Source organism: Pelodiscus sinensis, chromosome 10 (genome assembly GCF_052426305.1).
Source record: "Pelodiscus sinensis isolate ZL-2025 chromosome 10, ASM5242630v1, whole genome shotgun sequence".
Lineage (NCBI taxonomy): Eukaryota > Metazoa > Chordata > Testudines > Trionychidae > Pelodiscus > Pelodiscus sinensis.
In genome coordinates, this window is record NC_143061.1 from 25,317,009 (window position 1) to 25,343,043 (window position 26,035).

General features: G+C 43.7%; 1 long non-coding RNA gene across 1 annotated transcript; it reads right to left on the minus strand.

Moving 5' to 3' along the window:
* Nucleotides 1-2,030: 2,030 nt before the first annotated feature.
* Nucleotides 2,031-22,169, minus strand: LOC142830862 (uncharacterized). The gene is made up of 3 exons (XR_012906393.2): nt 22,048-22,169; nt 14,349-14,473; nt 2,031-2,232 (listed from the first exon to the last, which is right to left on the minus strand). It is a non-coding gene; the product is annotated as an uncharacterized LOC142830862 (long non-coding RNA).
* Between the last annotated feature and the right edge of the window lie 3,866 nt (nt 22,170-26,035).

The window sequence follows — 26,035 nt, forward strand, 5'->3', positions numbered from 1 at the left end:
AGCAGAGCAGAGCGCTGCTGTGTGGCACAAGCCCTTGCTCCTGTGGCTGCAGCTTTAAGGGCTCCAGGGGAAGGGGGAATATAGAGTTCCGATGAGTGTAGACTGAGCGGCCGTCAGGGTACCTGTGGGAAGCCCTGGAGGCCCCTTATTTCAAAATAACCACAACTGTGCTCTCTACACACACCCTATTTTGAAAGAACTATTTCAGAATAGGCATTATTCCTCATAAAATGAGGGTTATGGACTTTGAAATAAGGTACCTGTTATTTCAAAATCATGAGCTTGCTGTGTAGACGCTCACTTTGATATTTTGAAATAACGCAAGTTATTTCGAATTAACGCTGCTGTGTGGATGTGCCCTAAGCAACTTACTCAAGGTTATACAGCAGCTCAGTAGCAGAGCTGGCAACAGGACATTAAATCCAGAGACTTGGATCCTGAGTTTTATTTATTAAAATCTATTCTAATTCTGCTGCCTTTTCTTGTGCGATGGCAGTTTTATATAAATTACTGAGAAAAGACCAAGAGTCGTTAGTGGCAAGTGCTTGCCACTAAGGACACTGACTTTTGGCTGCTAATGCATCATCTGCATCTATGGCACTATCAAACATAATAAATTCTACATTATAAAGGTCCCAACAATTTGAAGGACAATTCTTGTCATAGTAAAAATACATACTTTTAAATAAATAGATTATAAAAATAAATCCAAAGCAGACTATAGGGTAAAGTTGTTTTTTTAAATTGATGGCCAGGTTATGCCCACAGTCACTCTTATGCTGGCTATTCAGTTCCACCCTGCTGGAAGCTTTGGCTATTTCTAATAGACACAGATGACAAGAATTGCTGTAGATTTTTATACTAGGGAGAACACAAGTTCTGTCCCTTCCTTTGGGGCTAGGGCATGAAATCATTACTAAAAGAGAATTGCATAGCTGAATAAGTCAGTGGTCCATCTGGTTAAGCAGAGGAAGGCAAAAAGCACTAATATGCCTATTTGTTCAGTGCTATTACACAAAGGAAAATATCTTCCTGATCACAGCATGTGATTAGTTTGTGCCCTGCAGCATCTGGATTGATAGCCCTTATCATTCTATAAGAGCTAAGGTAATGGCAGATTCTGATCTCATCTATATGAGTGTCCTATCCTGCTTTGAATCTTGTGTTGCATAATGTTTGGCAAATATTTGAAGACATGTAGAAGGAAGAATATATTTTTCAAATCTCAACTCCATTAGGCACTTATTCTAGCTGGGGACTTCATCGCCTTGTATAAAAGCAATAGTCCAATTTACCTTCAGCAAGAATGTCTGTATTCCCATAGTTCTGGGATCATCCCTCCCTCAGGCATCCCAAATCAAAATTGCTCCCAAAAACCTCTCAGGGTCACTGTTTGCACCCTTTAATTGTGGAGAGCAAGAGTAGAGGTCATTATAATAAACCACAAAGGTATTAATTATCACACTTATATCAGAAACAGCTCTTACCTTTTTAGTCTGAATCTCAAATATTGTTTCTTTTCTTCTCCTGGTTAAGTTGCCATGCCATTAGCCTTCTGGGTTTATTCCCATGGTCATATAATTTGGCTCTAGATCTCATCGTGTGCTCTGTTTGTTCAGCACGGCTAAGTGAAAGTTGTTGCCTCAAAGCCAATAGTGATTCAAAGCCCTATCTTGTGTCTCAGCATGTTTCATCCAGCTGCTCAATCTGTATCTTTAGTCCTTTGCACTGTAGTTGTTTGTTTTCCTCTTTTGCTAATTTATAAGTTATGAAATGGTATGTTTAGAAGTCCTTATCTAAGGCCTCATTAAAAGCATACGTAAGCCTTTCATTTATTCATTCTTTAATATTGTAAAGGACAAATTCTTGCCTCTTCTTCTGTAAATGAGGGAGCTAGTTGGATGGGTGAGGACTCAGAAGGGGGGAAGGGGGCTTGACCCATGTTTCCTCACTCACAATCCTGCAAGAGTGTCACAGAGATTGGCTGAAAGGAAATGGATGCTTTATAAAAGGAAGTTACTCACCTTGTGCAGTAATGACGCTTTTTCAAGGTGTATGTCCCCGTGGGTACTCCTCTCTAGATGTCGGGCTTGTTCCGGCACCACAGGTTGGAGACTCGTCAGCCGTGGTTCAGCTGGGCCGCACATGCGCGGCAGCGGGGCGTGCTGTTCATGCCGTTTGTGAGCTTGCGCGCAGCCTGGCTTCCTCCAGTTTCTCCTAATCAGGTCACTCCTGAAAGACAGAAGAAGAGACTCTGAAGTGGGGAGGAGGGTGGATCATGGAGCACCCATGGGGACACACAGCTCGAAGAAGCGTTGTTACTGCACAAGGTGAGTAGATTCCTTTTCTTCTTTGGGTTCTGTCCCCGTGGGTGGTTCACTCTAGGTGAGTACAGAGCGTACGGAGGTGGGATGGGTATGAAGATTTAGTTGCTGAGGCAAGTATTGCAGAGGCCAGCACTGAGTCACGAGCAATAGCATCAATTGCATAATGTTTCGCAAATGTCATGTCCGAAGACCAGATTGCTGTTCGATGAATGTCCTGAAGTGGGACGCTTTTGAGAAAGGCCATTGAGGTGGATGTCGCTCTGGTGGAGTGAGCAGTCATTGAGGTAGGTATTGACTTGTGTCGTAATAAGTAGCATGTTGTAATACATTTTACAATCAAATTAGAGATATGCTATGATGACAATGGTTGGCCCTTAACTCATTTGGCCGTGCATAATAAGAGACGTTGAGATGGACGGAAGGGGCACGTTCTCTCAAAGTAAAACGCCAAGGCTCTTTGGACATCCAAGGTATGTAGACGGGTTTCCTGGTTAGAAGTGTGTGGTCTAGGGTAAAATGTTGGGAGTATTATGGGCTCGTTAATATGGAACTCTGAATTTACCTTTAGCAAAAGGCTCGGGTGGGGTCGAAGTATTACTTCCTGGTTGGTAAATAGAGTGTAAGGTGGACTAGTGGAGAGAGCAGCAAGTTCTCCAACCCTTCGAGTTGATGTTATGGCTAGGAGGAAGGTGACATGAAATTCATTGCGAGTGTGGCCATGTCACAGGTAGCTAATGGCTCAAAGGGTGGATATGTAAGAGTGTCCCAAACCAGCTCCAAATCCCATAGCACAGGAGGTCTTCTGCACGGAGGATAAAGATTTGTTAGGCCTTTTAAGAGATGTTTGGTCATCGGATGGGCGAATACTGAGAATCCTTCCATGGGTTGTTTAAATGCAGAGAGCGCGTCGAGATGGACTTTGATGGAAGAAAGTCCCAGTCCTGAGTGGTGCAAGTGGAGCATAGTCCAAATACGATGGATTGGGATGGATATCTCATCGAGACTATTGGCTGAACACCATTTATAAAGGTAAGTCTTTTGAGTAGAATCGTGTCTACTGCACATTAGTACGTGTTTCACCTCTTGAGAGCAGAGGATTTCTGTTCGGTGAAACCAGCTAGGAGCCACACTGTGAGGTGTAGTCGGTTGATTTGGGGATGTATCATGGGCATTCCTGGTTGCTTTGGCAAGATATGGGGGTTGGATCGATATCTGGAGCAGGAGGGGAAGCCATGTTTGCCTGGGCCAAAACGGGGCTATGAGTATGACCATGGCTCGATCTTCGGATATCTTCTCTAGAACCCTCAGAAGAAGTGGAGGAAAGGCATAGAGTAGCTGATGACTCCAGTCTATCAGAAATGCATCCCCCAATGATTTCGGTCCCAGACTTGCCCTGGAGCAGTATTTCTGGCATTTTGTGTTGAGATGCGTCGCAAACAGGTCTATAGTGGGAAATCCCCATCTTTGGAATTGAGAAAGAGTTACAGCTGGGTTGAGTTCCCACTCATGCTGGGGAAAAAAATGTTTGCTTAGGGCATCTGCAATGGTATTGTCCTTGCCTGGGAGGTATGTACCTATGATGTTGATTCTGTGGCATATACACCAATTCTATAGCTTTGTGGCCTCTGCGCAGAGGGACTTGGATCTGGCTCTACCTTGCAGTTAGTAAGCCGTGGTAGTACTGTCGGTATGCATTGAACACTGCCCTGAGCTCCAGGAAATTGATATGTTGGAGGGCTTCCTGTGCATTCCATTGTCCTTGAGCATAATTGCTGATGCAGTGGACTCCCCACCCCAGAAGAGAGGCATCCAAAGTAATTTGAATCATGGGATGTGGATGGTGGAAAGGCACTGCTGAAAGCATGTTGGTAGGAAAAGTCCACCATGTTAGGGAATGTCGTACCATGGATGGTACCATGACTAGTCTGTGTACATCTTGGTTGCCTGATCGATAGATTGAGGCCAGCCAATGTTGGAGGCATCTGAGGTGTAACCTCGCGTGTCATACTACATATGTCGTGGCAGCCATGTGACCCATGAGTTGCAGACAGGTGAGTATGGGCACCTTGGAACCGATTGAAAGTATCTGTATGAGATTCTGTATTTTGTGGAATCTCTCCTGAGGAAGATAGGCCCTGGCAGTTGTAGAATCTAACCGTGCCCCAATGAACTCTAGAGACCTTTGTGGTTGTGACGTAGTGGGGGTACTTGCTGGGCTGTGGTGACCCCTGCTGTCTGGAGCAAGACCCAGCAGGGAAAACCTCGCTAGGCAGAGGTAATGCCAAACTTGTTGAACCAGTGGCCAGACACCCCCCATGGAGAGGAACAAAGGAAGGTGGAATGCTGCCCTGACTGGGGGGCAGGGCTGCAAGGGAATTTAGTTAGTTACTGTGGGAGAGCATGGAGGAGAGCCTAGGAGAAGGGGTTGGAGTTTAGGGGCCAAGTCTCCCCCATCTCAAGGGGGCCTGAGGCATCCTAGCCCGGCTCTGTGACCAGACTACATCTGTGCTGTGCTGTATCCTGGAGAGGCAATAAACTTCCTCTATTCCACCGGCTGGTGAAGTCTGTTTGTGCCATTTCGGGGTGCAGGAGACGGGGAACACCCAACACGCCGTCACAGTGGTATGAAGACTTTGGGATGTTGATCACAAGACCCAGATCTGAAAATATATTTCTTATGAGTTCGGTGGCACGAAGGGCATGATCATACGCATATGCCTTGATTAGATAATCGTCCAGGTACGGAAATATCACAATACCCTGGTGATGTAGATACGCAGCGACCACTGATAATGTCTTGGAAAAAACCCTTGGTGCCAATGACAGGCTGAAGGGGAGGACCTTGTATTGAAAGTGCTGCGTGCCTATGATGAACCTGAGGAAGTATCTGTGAGCTGGGTGTATGGTAACATGGAAATATGCATCCCACAAATCAAGGGACGTGAACCAATCTCCTGTGTTCAATGTTAGGAAGATAGAAGCCAATGTCACCATCTTGAATTTGCTTTTCCAGAAGTACCGATTGAGACGTCGAAGGTAAAGAATGGGCCTCCATCTTCCTGACTTCTTCTCGGTGAGAAAATACCAAGAATAGAATCCTTTTCCCCTGAAATTGTTCAGGTACTTTTTCCACTGCCCCGATCTCTACGGGTATGTCTACACTACCACCCTAGTTCGAACTAGGGTGGTAATGTAGGCAACCGGAGTTGCAAATGAAGCCCGGGATTTGAATTTCCTGGGCTTCATTTGCATAAAGCTGGGCGCCGCCATTTTTAAATGTCCGCTAGTGCGGACTCCGTGCCACGTGGCTACATGCGGCACGGACTAGGTAGTTCGGACTACGCTTCCTAGTCCGAACTACCGTTACTCCTCATTACGCCTAGTCTGAACTACCTAGTCCATGCATAAGACCTCTTGCATTAGCAGAGTGACATGAGATGGGTCCCTGAAGATGAAGGAGAAGTAGGAGGAAGAGACAGAAGCAGAATCGAGTATCTGGATGTTATCAGTTCCAGAACTCAACAGTCGGTAGTGATGGCAAGCCACCTGAGTTGGTAAGGTCTTAAACAGTGGTGAAATAACTTTTGTGATCCCAAGGGGTATGTGAGGGGAATGGTTCGCAGTCCCTCGACAGGACTGTCAAACTTGCTGCCTGTTGTTTTGTGAATAGGGTGCCCTACCTGTTTGCAGCCGACGTGTCTGTTGTCAGGGTCTGCCACACTGCTGTTGATCATACTGCCTATATATAGGCCTGGAGTATGAGAAGGGCCTCTGTTTGCAGTAGAGTGTGAAACACTTATGTCAATATGGTGGTGTGTACATCCCTAGCATTCTCAGGGTTGTTCTGGAGTCTTTGCCCAAGTGTAGGACTTGATCTGTCTTTTTGGCAGAGACTCTGCCTGTCGAAGGGCAAATCCTTGACTTGGCCTGCAGTTCCTTAGGCACTGAGGACAGCTGCAGCCAGGATGATCTTCTCATGATCACTGATGTTGCCGTGGCACGAGCTGCTGTGCCAGCAATGTTGAGAGAGATCTGCAAGGCTGTTCTTGATGCTGCATAGCCTTCCTGCACTACAGATTTTAAAAGTTGATGCTTGTCCTCAGGTAGTTTCCCCAGTAATGATACTAGATTCGTACAGTTATCGAAGTTATGGTTGGAGAGGAGGGTGGCATAGTACGACATCCTGAGGATCAATGTGGCAGAGGAGTAGACCTTTCGGCCGAATAGGTCTAGCTGTTTTGCCTCTTTATCCACAGCAGCATTTTTATATTGGGGTGTCTTGGCTGTCTGTTGAGCTGCATCAACAGCCAAAGAATTAGGTTGTGGATGAGCAAACAAGAACTCCATCCCCTTTGAGGGGACAAAATATTTTTTTTGATCTTTTGTGCGTGGCCTGAGAAGGGGATGGTGCCTGCCAAATATCATCAGCGATCTCTAGAATTGCCTCATCTAACGGTAACGCCTCATCTAACGGTTTACTTTTGTGACGGCTGGAGATTTTTTAGGAGGCGATAGTTGTTTCTGCTGAACCTCACTTAGCTGGACTTCCTGGGACTCTGCTACCCTCTTAAAGAGCTTATAAAATTAATGAATGTCATCCATGGGAGAAGAATCATCGGGAAAAACTGCCTTTTCCGGGAAAGATGATGTTTGGTCCATCGGAGACTGCACTTGCAATTGTTTCTGTTCAGGAGTGGGTAGTTCTGTTGGTTCTGGCCGTCAGAGAGGGAGAGGAACATCTCCGTATGGTGTAGGTGGCCTTGTAGGAGGTTCTGGTGGTGTTGGTAACCTTACATTGCTGTGAGAGAGCTGTTGATAGCATTGCGGCAACCTTGAAGACGAATGTCCTGAAGAGTAACGGTGGCGATAATGATAATGTCAGTGCCAATAGTACCGGTCATGGTAATACTGCCCTGGTGAATATGGTGAATATTCTGGTAAGTATCTCCTTCTAGAGTCGTGACGATACCTAGAACATGATGAGCATGTAGGTGAGCGAGGTGAACGAGATCTACGTGTGACATAAGATGGTGAATGTGAATGCCTGTAGTATCGCTGAGGCGATGGCAAATATCAAGGTGATGGTCTGCATCGTTGTTGTCTGTGTGTGATATGGGACTCCTGTTGTAATGGCACCAAAAAGGCAGAAGCTGTTGACTGAGGTTAAGGAGAAAAAACTGCCAGTTCTGGGCTTGCAGAGGGAGTTACTATCCTCCGAGATTTTTGTTTAGCCTTCGCCGGCACCAAGAAAGGAGGTGCACCCGAGTGGGACATGTGCTGCCCCATTACCGTTGGTTGAAGAGTGGGCAGTTCTGCTATGTTAGTTGTTGAAGTCGGCGCAGGTAAGGCAATCGGGGCCGACATCAGCATGGATGCGCCACTATGTGACAGTGCCGAAGAGGGCACCGTGGAGGCCAGTGTGAAGGTAGCTGATGTCGGAGGAGTCAGTGCCAGAGGAGTCGGTGTCGATGTAGACTTGGGTGTTGGTGTGGAGATGCTCGGTGCCGCCAACGGGGCCCTAGTCCTCAGTGCCATAGACTTTGGTTTCACAGATGCCGGGGCAGAATCAGGCCTTGAGGCTGTGGCCGGTGCTGAAGTCACTTCCCTATGGAGGGAAGGGCTCGGTTCAGAAATGCTGCGGCTCGTCTTATGCCTGTCAGCATGTTGGGATGCCATCTATCCTGAGGTACCCGGTTTGTCACCCAGACCCTTCCATGAAGATGAAGAGTGTCTCGGGGCTGATCTTTTGCCCGCTATTGGCCCCAAAGCGGTAGGTGGTTCAGTGTCAGCAGGCTGCAAGACCTTGCTGAAGAGAAGCATTTTAAGCTGCATCTTGTGGTTGCATCGAGCCCGGGCTGTGAGTTTGGAACAGTGTGGGCATTTCTGAGGGATATGACCCTCACCCAAACACTTTATGCACATTGAGTGCCCATCTGAGGCCATCATCACGTCGTGGCACTCCGCACACTTCTTAAATCTGGGAGACCTCAGCATTACTCTAATTATAACACAGGAACTAAAATGAAGCATATAACTATACATATGACTAACTATGAACTTTTTTGAGTAACTATCTACAATTTTTCAGGTTTCTTTTTCCAGACTGAGGAGAAGGGGTTTGCTCTGCCTGCGACCGTGAACGGTTAGGAGGAACTGGCAGGAGCCAGGCCACTCACAAGCTCACAAACGATGTGAACAGCACATGCCGCCACCACGCATGCACGGCCCGGCTGAACCACGGCTGACAAGTCTCCAACTTGTGGCACTGGGACAAGCCCCGACACCTAGAGTGGAGCACCCATGGGGACACTACCCGAAGAAGATGACATCATTCCATCTTCAGCCCTCTGGGGAGTCCAGGCGTAAGTTACTACTGACCCCAACTTAACACATGGTTATTGCATTACAAAGGCAAATTTCCCCTCTCTTGATAACCACATTTTCACACCCACTGTTATGAATGAGCCAATTCTACCCTGACTTGATTAGCCTCATTTACACAAGTACCCTCTTTCTTTTCTTATTCTTGTATATACCCCGGCCTCTGTAAATGCCATTCAAATTCATCAGATGGAGCGGGTTTTACCCACAAAGCTTATGTTCTTATAAATCAGTGTCTAATGTGCCACAGGAATACTCATTGTGTTCCCATGGGGTGTGTCTAGACTACATGCCTCCTTCGACGGAGGCATGTAGATTAGCCAGATCGGAAGAGGGAAATGAAGCCGCGATTAAAATAATCGCGGCTTCATTTAAATTTAAATGGCTGCCCCGATCTGCCGATCAGCTGTTTGTCGGCAGATCGGGGGAGTCTGGACGCGATGCCCCGACAAAGAAGCCTTTCTTCATCGACACAGGTAAGCCTCGTGAAACCAGGTTTACCTGTGTCGATGAAGAAAGGCTTCTTTGTCGGGGCATCGCGTCCAGACTCCCCCAATCTGCCGACAAACAGCTGATCGGCAGATCGGGGCAGCCATTTAAATTTAAATGAAGCCGCGATTATTTTAATCGCGGCTTCATTTCCCTCTTCCGATCTGGCTAATCTACATGCCTCCGTCGAAGGAGGCATGTAGTCTAGACACACCCATGGATGTTAAGACTTTCAGCAGTTCCCCATACTGCAAAGTGATCCCATGAGTGGACTGGGAGGGCTGAGAGCAGTGGCAGCCAGGGCTAAGTCCAGGCACATGAATTGTTGGTGAGGGTCACAAAGTCTTTGAGACCTTGCACCATAAGGAAACCCGGGGTCAAATCCCATCCCTTTTCCCTGGGGGGTGAGAACCAGACTCTATCCCAAAGATATGATCAAGAGGAAATTCTACTAAGAAACCTGGAATTACTCATAGAGAGGGGACACACACCTAGGATATGATGTGGCCCTAAGTTATGAGCAACAGAGTTTAGTGACCATTTTGAGGTTCATGTCATGCTACCTCCACTGGGACAGTTCAAGCATTAAATTAAAGTGGTGAAATAAGCTAAGTAAGCATGCAAAGCACTTATACATCAGGATTCTTGAGATGCAAGCAATGATCCATCAAGAATCTTTCTTGCTTTATATTCATCTTAGCATTAAAGAGTTAAAACTGTAGCCTTTAAGATTGAAATCTTACTGTGCTCTCTGCATGAGACTGCCTTTAAATGGTGTTTCCAGGCTGAGAGCACTTCCCCGAAGCACCAGACTGTAATAAAATGTCTTGTTCCTTTTCAAGCATCTGTAAGGCTACAGCATCTTAGGTCCTATGTGGTCTGTTGACAGCTTCAACTTACATCTGACAGGCAGGATATTGACCAGACCATTTGTTGTTGTTTTTTTCCTGTAACAGACTAACTCGGCTACCCCCTGAAGCTCCTGAATTTTGTGGGATTCTGAAAGGCTTCACTTCACTGCAAAGTGACATTATTGAACTGGAAGATCCAGCAACCCAATTAGCAGGTCTCTCTGTTTGCTCAGGGTCCAAGATATCTGCTTTAAGACCTCAGAGCATTGCACTCTGCCTAGACTACAGTGTCAAGGGGGCTGATATTGCCAGTGCTTGACACCAACAAGATTCACTAGGCACAAGTGCTTTCAAACTATCCCATATCCAATCCTTTTCAGTGACTGAGCTCAATTAAAATGTGCCAATTTAGGTCACTGGGCATTCTCTTGATACTCCTTTCTATGGTCAATATTGCCCACCTGTTTAGTTGCCTTCTCTGCAAGACTTGCAACATTGATTTATTATTACATAAAAATCACCCCCTTGCTGAGTTAACTCCCATTTATCCCAAATCTCCTTAAGGAAAGCTGCAGAATCAGACATTAATCAGTTATCCAGGTATGCTGACAGGCAAGCTCTCTTTCAGTTATACCGGCCAATAAATTCAGGTCACTCTTCTTTTAAGTCATATTACAATTAAGAAAAAATAAATGCAGGGAGTCACATCTGGCACCTGTCGAGGACACAGTAGATGCCAATATTCTTGGTTACAGAAGCTGCTATTTTAAATCCATATTCTAGCAGATATGTACTCCTGAGGATATTATAAATGGCTGTATTTTATCAAGAGATTCCAGCAAGAAGCCCCAATGATGAAACTTGCTTGGTGTGCTCATGTCACTAGAACTGGAGCCTTAATTTATTGTACATAATACAAATACAATACGTCTTCAGTCTGTCTCATCCAGCCTCTCCTGTCTCTCAAATACAACTTTTCTATTTTTCACTTTGTTCTCGTCAGTCTCCCTATACATTGTTTACATCAGTCCTCTCAAGTTCTTCCTCCTATCTCCTGAACAAAAATACTTAAAAACAGAGAAGAATCTCTCCCCCCCACCCCGCAAAAAAAAACCCAGGAAAAAGGTCTGGTATAAAGAGGCAGTAAGAAAGGAGACATTTTATGGCCCCATTACATTTATCCTGAGATGAGTCTTAACAGTACTTTTTCACTCCATCTTAAAAGATTGCCAGTTTCATAAACAAAACATATGCTTCTCAAAGTACCAAGTTACATGTTCATTGTTATGATCTTTTGATACAGCAGATGACACAAAACTCCTGGCCTATGTCTAAACGCGCGGCTTCTTGTGCAAGTATGGCCGTTCTTGTGCAAGAATCTACACAGCATCCACACTGCCCACCCGCTCTTGTGCAAGGAAATTTACAGTACGGCGTGGTAAGAGAGGGCTCCTTGCGCAAGAGCTATGCTCTTTTTTAACAGGTGTAAGCCCTCTTCCGCAGGAGCTCTTGCGCAAGCAGGAAGTGTGGATGCTCGGCAAGGATTTCTTGCGCAAGAAAGCCCTATGGCTAAAATGGCCACCAGAGCTTTCTTGCGCAAGAGAGCGTTCACACTGCCATGGCCACTCTTGTGCAAAAGCACAGCTTGCACATGGCAGTGTGGACATTTTCTTGTGCAAGACTTCTTGCACAAGAACCCTTGCACAAGATGTTCTTGCGCAAGAAGCCGCAAGTGTAGACATAGCCCTGGTGTGTTCCCAAAATATATGATGATCCTACTTGATTTTCTGCCATGGGGGCATATGGACCTTCTTAACAACTGGAAGATTCAATGCACAATTTTATTATAGCTTGTCTAATATAAGAACTTGAGTCTAAAGGGGTGAAATCCATCCCTTTAAATAGTTGCCTAAAAAGGTCATTGATTTTTCTGCAAAGTGTTATGAAACTCCTACTAGTAAGCCATTGCTGTCTGCATAACAGCTTTTGTGCTATGATGCCTGTAACTTCTACAGTATCTTAAGCTGAGTTGGGACCTGGAGAGAAAAGGATACTTCTTCTGAAATGATAAGCTGTTTAGGAAGCATCTTCATTAACTGCTTCTGTAGCTGGTATATTAAAGGTTCTCATCTCAGTTCTCATCTCACACAGCTTATGCAGTGGGTTAGCTCTATGGACTTCAGAAGGAATAATTCTACATGTATTCCATTATAAGATAGATCAGAACCAACCTGAAATTTGGGGAAGAGACTGTGATAAGGTTGGTTCTTCTTTGGTAGCTAAAAACTTATATGAGCAAGAAGTGTCAGCTTTAAGAGACGTCTATGCGTTATATTGCAAAACAAAACCAATATCTGTTGTCCTATGGTTAGAAGGTGACTGTCAAAAAACCTATTCAAGCTCAAAAAAAGAGAACAACTGCTGAAAAAATAGGAGATGATCAGCACAGTGTGCTGAGCAACATCTTCAACTCCAAACAATTTGGAGAAAAGCCCCCAAAGTGAACATTCTATCTGACTGTTTAAAGCAACAGATAATCAATAAACAAGTCAAAATTGGAAATTGTTAAAGATGCTGCAATCATTTTGCATCTGATGCCCAAGATAAGAAAGAAGGGTGGGTGAGCGAAGAATGTTAAATGAGAGAATCAGCTCAGCATTCAAAGAGTAAGTGTAGCCCCAAGTGAAAAACCTGACATAAATGCAAAGAAAAGATAAACAAAACCCACTTTTCAGAGCTTATCCATCATTGTCAAGTGTTTCTTTACAGTATAACCATCATAAGCAATTCAGCAAACTGGCAGGTCACCTCAGATACTATTTCTATATCTTAAGGATATCCTTTTCTGAAAGCAGCAGCAGCACACAAAAATCTTGGACTACGGCATTCATCACACTGAAAACTTGCTAGGATTTGTGACAGGTTTTCTTAACATAAAGATAAAAGAATTCAGTTTCCCTCATTATGTGGTTCCAAAAATCACATTAGCAGCTAGTGGAACAGCATTTAATATATGTCTATAACCCACATTTGTTTTTTAACCATGAAATGGTACATTGAAGAAAATGTGCTCAAAATAAAATGCATCTTGAAATCTGTGCTGGGAGCATCCTGAAACAGCATTACCAATAGTAAAATAGGAATTGTTATATTTTCGTCAGTCACGTTGGGATCTGATTCACAAGTAAAATAATTTGTCTCTTAGGAGCAGACAGATTGAACTGATACAGGCTAACACAAAAAAGGGTGAAAAAGAAAGTATGCTTTGAAGTTAAATAGTACATCTTACAAAATATTATCATATACAACATTCCCTCAATTTTGAAGATGTATTTGAATTAGAGATGGGTCTGAAGGCCCATATTTAGTTCAGATACCTACCCAAATGCTTACACCTCAGCCCTACGTCTAATGTCAACCAGATACCATGGTCCAAGTTTAGCAGTGGTGTAAACTCATCAAGAAGTGTATAGGTGGTAGAGTACTATAACTTGCACTGAGGTACTTGATATTCATTGGGTGAGGAAAATGTGCATAACTTATACACAGCTTCCTCTACCTGTAACAGGAGGTCATATTTTTCTTTGCAGTCAGTACAGAGCTGTTACCCCATAAGAGTGCTAGAAATGCACCATTTCAGAGATGCAACTTCTAGAAGTTGTCTAGAGCAAGGCTTTACCCACTTGAGTTTTTAGGATCCCATAGTACTTTGCATTGGGATAGATCTAATGTTCTAATTAAGTTCCAAGAAATAACAGTCTGTCTATGGCTTCTCTTCAGCACAGCAATCTTCAAACGGCTGGTCTGCACTTGTTGTGTTCTTGTGCTGCCAGTGTTTATCCCAGTTGTGTCTGCATTCAGTGGAGTTTCCTTTGGCTTCACTCCTTCCGAGGAGGCAGGCACATTAGGGTGATTTTTACTCCCTACTGAAAATTACCTCTGTGTGTGTGTGTGTGTCATATTCACCTCTCTGCTTTCAGCAATCTCCACTGGCTGCATTTCAAGTTTGGGTGAAGTGATTTCTTTCTATACACAATTTGTCAAGTGCTTCGGGATCATTTGAAATGGAAAGAGCCATATGAAAGTAATAAATGTTTTAATATATTGTTTCATAGAAAATAGATCCTGGAAACTCCATTTTTCTCAAGTGGAAATATTTGCTTAAGAATGCAACAAATGTTAGTGTTGGGCATATGCCCAAATCTTGGTGTGGGATTCAAACCCATGGTTGACCTTACAGTTTAGTGGTAAAAGTGTTACCAATGTAGAATACAATTTATACAAAGAAAGTGAGACTTACAGCAGTGATGGTTCAGTAGTTGAGCACAGCAGATGCTTCCTTTGTTTTCTGTTTGTGTGAATCACGTCCAGTAAAACCCTTATCTCCTCTATTTTGTCCCCAGATGGCAGTGGGATACTGGAGCTCTACAAGAGCAAACAAGAATATAAATGTTATGATGAAATCCAAAAAAAAAAAAAAAAAAAAAAAAAAGAGAGAGAGAGACCATGGATATTGAAAGATATTTAGCAAGTCAGCAAGAACACAGTAGAGGATAGATGTGGAAAGTTACCACCACCAAGGTTAAAGGAACACAGAAAACTAACTTAGAGCTGCTAGGGTCTGTGCAGGAAAGTAGCATGCTATATTTCTTAGTATGATTACCCCAAAGACATTTTGAGCTATGTTGATATATTTTGTAACTAATCCTTTAAAATGTTACCTCTGACCTTGTCTGAAAAACAGGAGTCCATTATTAATTATTTTCTGATTTTAAAATTTCAGGTCATACCCTTATTTGTTATCTTCTGCCCTGTACAATTAGAGTCAGAGTTGGCTTTGTTCAGACCTTCTATCCTATCAGAGGAAATGAACTCAGCTGCTGACCAGGAGGTGGTGGAAAACAATCAATAAAAATCTCATAGAACAGGGGTGGGCAACTTATGGCACACAAGCCAATTTTGAGTGGCATGCAGTGGGAGCTCAACCCACTCTCCCCACACGCAGCAGGGAGCCCGCACTGCCACTGGAGTCTTCCTCCACACCTGGTGGTGGTGGGAGGAAGCAGCAGTGGGGCTGAGGCAGCAGCACCTCCGGGGCCAGCACGGGAACCACATGGCTGGGGCAGCAGCACTTCCGGGGTCAGCCCGGGAACCATGTGGCTGGGGTAACCATGAGCCACATGGCCGGGGCAGCGGCACCTCCGGGGCCTGCCCGTGAGCCACGTGGCTGGGGCAGCAGCACTGTCACCTCTGGGGCTGGCCTGGGAACCTTATGACTGTGGCAGTGTCCCCTCTGGCCTCCGGGGCCGCCACCCATGACCGAGGAGATGTCACACGGCCTTGGCCCAGCTTCAGTCCTGGGGAAGGCTGGAGCTGGGGTTGCAGTGTGGCATGGGAATGCCAGGGAGCTGCTGCGGTGGTGGCTGCTGCTGCAGCAGGGGATCAGGCTGTCATTCTTTCAGCCATCATCACTGGCAGAGTGGCACTGTAGACAGAGGCTTGTGTGCTACTTAAAGTGTCAAACTACGAGCTCGAGATCAGAGAACTCAGCAAGAGAAAGCAAGGCCAAGGATCACACTAACCAGTAAGATCTGCCCCTTTATTTATTTATGAAGCTGCTAAAATGTAAGTAGGACTATTATTGAGTTTAAAAAGTATTAATGGCAAGCAGACCTGTCAATAGAAGTGACTAACTTAAATCTAGGCATGCTGCTTCTGAAGGGTTGCCAATCCCTGTGTAGGAGAATGTTGAGCAGCAGCTGCTGCTCGGTCTGGTCCTCTCCTTTCTCTAGATGAAACCTACAGGAGACATTAGACTCCAGTGCTGCTAACTTACTTGCTTAATCAGCTTTACTTCTCCTCAGCTAATGCATCTGTGGGATGCCATTTACCTGAGAGAGGAGCTCCTGGATGGAGAGAGAAAGGGAGAGGAAGACACTTCAGAGCTCACCACCCCCAGACCAGGCTCCATCACTGAAAGCATCAGCCCTTTGGCTCTCAAAATAGGATTGTTATAGGATTCATCACTGCTCCTTCGAAACCAAGTAGAAACAGTGATAAAAAATGGCTTCCTCCACCTCTGGCTGGGTAGGAGACTGCAGATACCTCCCAGACTGGGGTAAGAAACCATAATCCAAAGAATTATCATTTCCTGTGGAGTGTAGGGAGAGGGAGGAAGAGATTGGAAAGAATAAAGAATGATCATTTTTAAAATCTCAGGAGTATAAGTAGCTGAATGAAAGAACAGCAAGTGTCTGTTTTTAATAGGATCTTAAAACCAGTGTTGTGGTACCTCAATAGTACAGTAATTAGCACCTTCTAAACATATTGAGCCTTCATTCATTGTCTTCTGTAGGACTCCCTTGATACCAGATCCAGTATGAGTAATCAGTAAATGGGGCTTGGGGAGGGTACACGAATGAGAGAATGAAGACACACATAGGCTCTCAAGGAGAAACTCAAGTAATTACCATTATGAAGTGAGGGTCTAACAAAACAACTCTTGGTGATGTTCTGTGATTACTGCCTTCAGCTGCCAGAGCCAAAAAGAGCCACACCTTAAATCATTCATTGGGAATTATCCAGAAGAGCAGTACCATCACAGCAAATGCAGAGGTAGCAGTCTAAGGACACTATTGTGGAGCTGGAAGGAAGTGAGGAGAGGCCCAGAAGATAAGAGCTACAATTTGTGCATCTTCAGTAAGAGGTGTGAAATTGTTACAACATTCAAATAGCTGAATTTCCAAGTATTTTACAGAAAGCTCAGAAACTGGTCCCATTTCCACAAACTTGCTGAATTAGCATTTTTAAGCAGAACAATGGGCCTCTTTTGAATAAAATAAAAACATTGTGCATGGTTTTGCAACAAAATTGCCATTTTTATGAAAAAGTGAAAATTTCAGAGGCGCAAGAGAAACCACAGCTGTTTCACATACTTTATCCGGCTCCCCCTTACTAAATCCCTACCCCAAGCAGAGCTACCTAATTCTCTTCAAGCCTTTATAACAATGGAGGAATCTCCCTGCTCAACCTCCCTCCACAAACTCCTCAGCATCAGGTGGGAGCAACAGATACTGAATGGAAGCCTACAGACATGCTCAGAAAACACTTCAATCCCTCTTGGGCCACAGCATCAATAGGCAAATTGAGTTCATTTTGAGTAGAAATAAAAGTCTCCATCCAAAAACTTAATGGGCACAATGCAAAAGAGATTTCTCCAATTGCAATGTATAGTGCAAACTGATTTAATACCCAGCACCTTCATCATGAAGAGACATCACTGGTAGTCAGGGTCTTGAACAGCATCAGTTGTTGCAAGGCAATAATTTTTGCCCTCAATCCTGAACATAGCTCTCAGAGCATTGAACTGCTCTGTATCATTATTAATGTAAAAGATGCTCTGGATAGTACAAAATCTATTTAGTTTATCATTTGGTGTAAATACATCCTGTTCTAGTAGCCACACACAGCTAGTCTCAAGAGAAGATGGTACAAAATTGTACTATATCGAGTGAGACCTGGTGAATGCCATCTATGTGATATGTTGCCCTTGCACCACCAGAAATCATAAATAGCCCCTCATCAATCATGGTCATTCTACTAAAGGTCTTGAGAAACCTCATTCCTAAAAGTGTTCCAGATAGATGAAAACAATGTGGAGTCATTGATTTAGACTTACTTTTAAGATCATTTCAACACATTTTACTCATCAGAACACTGAAGGAATCATTCACACAATCAAAGAAAAAGCACTGCCTGTTCACCATCTGTGAACAGAGGCAATGTTGTAAACAGAAACAAATGTGACTATTCTAGAATATAGACCATAAAATAAAACTAGAACAGTTCACCATTTTAATTAAAAATATAGGAATGATTCTGAACTGCAACATTGGATGGGCGGGAACCCCAACATTTGGGAATTTCTGAATCTAAGTTTTTGGTACAGGCTTCATCTTAACAGAGCTAACAGAAAAAAAAACTTTTGAATCCAATTCCTGTGAAACTACCTGCATAACAAGAGTGAAAGAACATGAAGGGTACACATCAGAATTTCATTCCTGTAGGAGAGGGATCCTAGATTGCATTGTGAATCAGTGGTTTTCAAAAAGACAGGGCAGACTGAATAGAGAAGTACTATCAGATCAGTAAGTAGGTTCTTTAAAAAGATTACTGCTATTTATATTACACAGACATATAGAGCCACCAGTCAGCATCAGAGCCTCACTGTGCTAGGTGCAAGCATCTCTACGTAGTCACTCCCTATTTCTGTTAAAAGACGTTTGAGACAGGTTTCCTAGATTATCAAATGCAGCTGCTTCGAGCCCTGTGTGTGGGGGCAATTGGTGTTCTGGTAAAACCACAAGTGTTTTGGTAAAAAACAAGAAAAATTGACAAATTACATCCAATGAACACAAGGGTGTCAAAATGTCAAAAGCAAGAACTGTACTAGATGGAATTTAGAGCAAAATGCCAATTCCACAAGTAAACTGAACTTTCACATTTTTTGGTCTCTAGCACAGTATGGACCAAGTCCTGTTTCTACTGAAGTTTATAGTAAAACTCAGTGGGTGCATCTAGACTGGCAAGATTTTGTGCAAAAGCGATTGCTTTTGCGCAAAAACTTGCCAGCTGTCTACACTGGCCACTTGAATTTGCGCAAGAGCACTGACGTTCTAATGTAAGAATTCAGTGCTTCTTGCGCAAATACTTTGATGCTCCCGCTCAGGGATAAGCCCTCTTGCACAAGAATGCTTGCGCAAAAGGGCCAGTGTAGACAGGCACCTTAATTTTTTGCGCAAGAAAGCCCGATGGCTAAAATGGCCATCAGAGCTTTCTTGCGCAAAAGCGCGTCTATACTGGGCACGGATGTTTTTGCGCAAAAGCACTTTTTGCGGAAAAGCATCCATGCCAATCTAGACGTTCTTTTGAGGAAATACTTTTAACGGAAAAACTTTTCTGTTAAGAGTATTTCCGCAAAATCATGCCAGTCTAGACGCAGCCAGTGACTTTTGTGGGATTAGGAAGAAAGAGAGCTATAAAACATTTGTTTAATACCCTTCAGAGTACTGCAGTTCAGTTAGCATCTTGTTCTTGCTAGTACCTTTTCCTCCCCTCAAAAACAAACAAACAAACAAAACCCCACATACATCACTGCAGAAAGACTGGCCCTTAAGGACAATGAGTGATTAGTGCTTGCTAATTAATAAAAGTATGCTGTATTTTTGTAAGGATATGTCTACACTACAAGGGCATTTCAAAATAACTATTCTGAAATAACATGTCCACATTAAACGTTAGTCTGATGCAGGCTGTCCTAATGTGGATGCGCTACATTGATTTAGCGCACTGGGGAGTCATTACTTTGAATGGCCCTGAGGAGGTGCTATTTCAAAATAACAGCAGGGGAACATCCCCACTACTGCTATTTTGAAATAGGCACTATTCCTTGTGAAATGAGGGTTTATTATTCCAGAATAAGAAGCCTGTTATTTTAAAATAATTTTGAAATAATGGGCTTGCTGTATGGAAGCTCATCTTGTTATTTTGAAATAACATGAGGAATTTCAAAATAACACTGTAGAGTAGATGTGCCTTAAGATACTCAGTTTTCTGTTAACAAGGACACTCCAAAAAAGTCTGAATTTATAGCCACCGTAGATTCCTCTCTAACTAGAATAGTTCAGTATTTCTTCTCATCCATTTGCTGTAGTTAAGTGTAATATGTACAGTAGATCCAAGTTGATCCTTCTATTCATTTTGGACCAAGTGACTTCACTGGCAGTACTACAAAATTAAGTCAAATTTCACTTCACCATGTGGAAAGGCAATTATGTCAATTAGACCTTTATCACTGACTCACTGGAGTATAATTAAGAAGGAATTACTTCTGCCCTATGTAAGTTAAGATGTGAACATGTGCCATGCAGGGAATTGCTAGACTGTATTGCAAGATCATTTTTACTTCTAAATCGTTCATGTTTTTTAAGCATCTGATCTATGTATTTTGTCCTCAGCAGATGAAAACAATCTTCTGTTTGTGTGATTACTTCCAAATCCCCAGTGAGAATGGAGAACTTGAAAACCATAATCAAGAGACTTTGCATGGCTTGGACAGGTTACTATACTGATAAGAAATGGCTAATCTGAAAAACTGCTTGGCACAAAGTGGAAAAAAGAGAAGGTACCAAGCAAACAGGTTCAGAAAGATGGAATGAATGCTCTTCAGACCATCCCGGTGGTGTTTCCTTAGCTCATGCTTTGCAGGTTAACAGAACACCTTGACATGTAGGCTATATCTAGACTACAGGTCTCTTTCAAAAGAGAGCATCTAGACTGCAACCACTTCTTTCAAAAAAGCAAGCCACTTTTTTGAAAGAGAGCAGCACCCAGGCAGTCTGGATGCTCTCTTTTGAAAAAGCCCTGTTTGCATTCAAGAACGCCTTTTTTCAAAAGAGCATTTTTGAAAAAAAGGCATTCTCCCTTGTAAAATGAGGTTTACTGCGGTCAAAAAAACCACCGTGTTCTTTCGATTTAATTTCAAAAGAACGTGGTGGCTGTCTAGACACAGAGGAAGTTTTTTCGTAAAAAGGCCACTTTTTTTTGAAAAAACCCTGTAGTAATCAGCAACACAAAGGAGGAGAGGCCTGTTAATCAGGCAAATAATATCAGCAGACTGCCCAGATAAGCATCTTGTAAAGCACAGCACCAGCTCCGAGTTCAAAAGGGTACACACAGAACAGTGATAGCTGGCATGTTAAAAAGATCTTGTTCTGATACAATCATACAAATGCATTTTGCCATGGGAAAGTTACCCTGTCCTGAGAAGAGATGGAGAAATATATCAAAGCAGAGGAGAAGAATAGGAATACAGTCTTCAGGGGATGCAGAGTCCCTCTTGTCAATCTACATGGAGGCTGTACAAACAGGTTTTTTTAAATGGCTTGTATCTTTTATAAGTTGCAGTTTCATTTTGGAATTGCAATCTCGCCATCTAGTGGTTAATGATTAAGTTTCCAAATCAGAGTGATTGATCACTATTTTTCAATAAAAATTATGACCACATTATCACAGTGATTACTGAAACACTTAATTTTTTTTTTACATGTAGCTATTGTATTACTTCTGTATTTGCCCATAAACAATTTTTGTTTGTAACTCAGGTTACAGCTATGACTTTTAATAACTAATTAAGTTTACAAATTCATTGTGTTTTTAAAGAAAAGTGCTATGCCTCAGCCCAGTTTAAACATGTTTAACTTTGAGTAGTCTCATGTACTTCAATGGAATTAGTCATATTTAAAACTTACGTGTTTTGCTGAATTGTTGTCTTAACACACACATATATAAAATCACACACACACACACACACACACATATAATATATATAAACAATTTTTGATCAACTAGCACATTTATAAGATACCTCAAGAGTTTAGTTAGGTACCAGCTTTTGTCACAGACACTGCAATCACATGCAGTATCTGTCTTAAGTTTATGTACCACTGTGAGCCAGGGGCTGTATAGACAACTGTGTTCTACTCCATGGCAGAGGGTTACTACATTTCCTTCAGGAATTAATACAGCGTGTGAGAGTGTGGTGATTAAGGTGAATCCCTCACACTATAAATACAGCTATAGAGGTACCATTCTCTAGAGCTAAGACAGGGAACCTACAGCCCATAGGTCCTCTGCCTGGCAGGACAAAGAAGCAGCTCTGTGCCAGGAATGGCAACTCAGGGGAACTCTCTTCCCTACACTGGCATGCAGGCTCCACCCCCACCGCTTCCATTGGCCAGATTTCCTGGAGAATGGGAGCAGCATCTGCCAGCACAGGGCGGAGCGGAGCTACCTCTGCCCACCATTCCTTAGAATTTTGCCAGATACATACCCCTATCCAGCCCTCGGGGAGGGGGATGTCCTAAGCCTAGGTGCTCCTCCCATGGAGCTGTAATGTGAGGGGAACCCTGGAAGGTGAGTGTCTTCATTTTTCTACTTACCAGTCGGGGGCCACGTGCATACTTCTTTTTTTATTTTTTGGTGGAACTTGTGTCTGGCTCCTGATTGATTTTTCTGAGGGTTAATGACCCCCAGCCAGTATTCCCTCTAAACTGCAGGGCAGCACAGCTTCACAGGTGATTAATCAGTCCCGCCCAGTCAGTCAGCTCCATGTACAAAGCCCTGAGCCTCTAATTGGGCGGGTCTGTTTAATCACCTGTGAAGCTGTGTGGCAGCATAGCTTGAAGGGAACACTGCCCCCAACCCAGTTAAAAAAAAAAAAGTCTCCCAGAGAAAATCACAGATACTGATTCAAATTGGATTTTCAGAGACTAGGAGCAAAGAAGGAGGTGTTGGCTAAAGGGCCACCTTTAAACTGAGCCAGGGCCATCTTTCTGAGCCAGCAAAGGGATAAGATCTTCTGTTCAAGACCCCAGCTCTTGAAGAAAGATTGGAAAGACTTTGACCTACTAGTGCCCCATAAGACTGATGGGTGATCTCTGTGAAGCTTTTAGTGTGTGTGCATAGGAAATTCTCTTGTTTTTAGTGTTTTCTCTGCAAGACGTTTGCCTTAATAATAAATATGTTCTAACTGGTAACTGCTGGCAATAACTGTTCATAGTCCTAGAAAGAGAGCAAAGCACAATTGGATTGCTGGAGATATGGCAGTGGAAGGTGAGTGTTGCTAGATATTAACTTTATTACCAGATTCCTTGGGTGGAAAAGGGACTGTAGTGGCTCAAAGCCAAGACATGCTGCCCTTGCCCCCAGCACCACCTCTGCAACTCCCCTTGGTTGGGAACCAGGGTCAAAGGGAGCTGCAAGGGTGGTGCCTCTGGGTGCAAGCATGCACACCATGCAGAGCCACCTGGCCATGCCTCAGCATAGGGGCCAACCTGCCAAATGCTTCCTGGAGCAGTGCAGAGCCAGGGCAGGTAGGGAGCCTGCTTTGGCCCTGCTGTGCCACTAATTGGGAGCCATCTGAAGTAACTGCCACCTGGCCAGAGCCCACAAGTCAGAACTCTCTTCTGCACTTTAACTCTCATCCAGACCCTGCATCCCCACCACCTGCTCCCTATTCCTTATTGCAGCCCTGAGCCCCCTTCCAGAGCTTGCACCTTCAGCGCACTGCCCCAGGTTAGGGGGTATGTGTTGTGGGAGGTGGGGTGTTTTCACATCCCAATCCCCTGCCCTGAGTCCTTTCCTATACTCCAACTTCCTTAGTTCCAGCCCAGAGCTCCCTTGCACATCCTTAACCCCTTATAACCCTATATAAGGCAGGGAGCTGTGCAGCTTTAAAACCCCAGTCAGAAGGGAGGGAGGGCGAGAGGTTTTCTCCCAGGAGAGGTGATGGCTGAGAGCTGAGCTCCTGAAGTGGATGCTCACAAGGGACCGGCAAGGGAGAATACTGATGCTGTTACCCTGAAATTATGACAGCTGCACTCTGTACAGTGCATCCCCGCTATAAGTCACCCCAGTATACATCCGTTCCGCACTAAAGTCATTTATGTTTGTAGGAATTGATGCGTTATAAGTCCTCCCATTCCCCACTCTTATGTCGTGCGCAAACAAACCAACCCCAATTTTTTTGGAACGTATTTTGGACTTATAGTGAGGACAACCTGTATAGGAGAGTGTCTTCTAGATCACTAGGGCATGAAGGGAGCCAAAGAGAAGGAGACTGCAAAGAAGCCGCAAAAGTCAGGGGGAAAAATACCAAGATTGTGTTTGCTCTTCATGATGAAGAGGAGACAGAAGATATAAAAAAGCAACACATCTCAATAAATTAAAATCCCATACTAATCACCCATATGGAATTGCTTTTATTCAGTACTTGAGGAGGATCTGAATAAAGCAGCTTTCTACCAACACAAGTATGTAACTGAACATTGAGTTAACTTAATGGGCTCAACTGAGCACAATTGTGCCAGACATCTAGAGGTGTCCCTCAGGTACAGTGAATCGGGGTGATCTCTCAGGGCTCCATGCTTCAATAAGGTAGGGACTGATGCCATGGATGGTCAAGCTCTGGAGCAGGGGTGGATACTGTGCATCCACTGGCTGTATTCCTGCCAGAACTTCCATCTCCCCCAAAGGCCTCTTGCCCACCAGCAGGCCCTGCTGATGAGCACCACTCCCCCATCAGCACCTACTGCAGATAGATTTTTTTGTGGAATCAGGAAGCGCTGGAATATGTGTGTGCACAAAACACTCAGGGGAGGGGGTGGAATTGGGTTAGAAAGGGGCAGGAAAACACAGGATGAGGGGAGGGTTGAGAGCCCCTCCCCCAGCAGATTAGAAACTTGACACTTTGACCCAGGCCCCACGTCCCCCTAGGCTATGACTACACTACAGAGGTTTTTTTGGAAAAATGGTTGTTTTTCTGAAAAAAACTCATGGCATGTCCACATCTCAAGAGCAGTTTTGCACACACACACAAAAAAATTGAAAGAACAGAGGGTTTTTTCCAGCATAGGTATTCCTCATTCTACGAGGAAGAACACCTTATTGCAAAAGAGCCCTTTTGAAAAAAGGCGTGTGTGGATGGGGAAGAGGAGGTTTTAGGGCAAAAAAAGGAAAGAGGAAAAAGCACAGATGCCCTGATGGCCATTCCGTGAATAGCAATCAGAAGTTACTTTCAAGAGAGTGTCCATGCAGCGTGGATGCTCTCTTTCGCAAAAGCGCATCACTTTTTTGACGCACTTTTGCAGTGTGGATGTGCTCTTGTGCGAGATGTTTTTGCAGAAGATCTCTTCCAATAAAAGCTTCTTGCGCAAGAAGCCTGCAGTCTAGACGTAGCCCTAGGAATGGCTCTGCAGGCACCTATCACCTTCCTGAATCAGCTAACTCCCATGTACTGTAGGGAGAGCCTGCTCAGACGGTGGGTGGTGTTTTACTGCTGCCCTTTATTGCATTTCTACTGGATGGACAGGGTACAGAACTTTAATTACCAACGAGGTTCTGTAATTGTTCACTCAGCAGGAACTCCCAAGGAGAGGTACTGAATAAATATAGCCCACTGCATCATCTATACAGGCTGGTTCTTTCAGGGACCCCTTGCACAAATTAGGTTATAGTCTTCTTACTGCATTGCAGTTTGTTCTGTCATTGAGACTCTGCTATAGGGATCTCTGCCAGATCTTAAAGTTGCAAAAAACTGAAGTCTGACCAAATAATACTAGCTAATTTGATTTAGATTGTAAGCCCTTCGGGGCAGCCACTGTGCCTTCCTAAGTGTCTGCACAGAACCGTGTCCTCTACTGCAAGAGATAAGTATGAGAGAAAATGTAAATGTATTAAAATACAATCACAAAATATTGGCAATTTAGAATAATTAAACACAAAACTATTGATCAAATAATATTGGTCTAAATGTAGAAATTTCAAAAGATTAAATAAAGTGCCTAACTTGTGTGTGTGTTTTCTGGAGGGAGAGGCATTTAGGTTAGAACAGTGACTAACAGGCAGAAAAGTTTAGAAATGTGTGTATTTCATTTCTGGCTTGGTTGCAAACAAGTCAATATAAGAAACTTTAAGAAATATCAAACAATATTTGTTGTAGGTTCATAACAATGCCAATGCCTGTAATTAAACTATTTTAGGAGATATTTTGAAATTGAAGATTGATTATATTAGGCTTGAAAATCAGCTTCCCTTAACCTCAGCTCAATTGTTGATATGAACTACAACTTAATGCTTTTGAAAGTGAACTGCAAAGAAATGAAGAAAATAATTGTACATTTTACTACTCTTTTTGACAAGCCACGCGTACATTGGTAGCATAATCAGCCAAGTGAAGAGAGGTTTTTTATATTCTCAACAACATTTCTCTTTGCTTGTAACATGCCAGCTTTTGATTGCCACAGCTAATTTGTCCATCATTTCTTGCTTCCCCACAGGCAGATAGAACCTCAAAAACAGAACCACAGTGGAACCTCAAAAATACAAACACTAGTTACAGACTGACCAGTCAACCAGACACCATGTGAA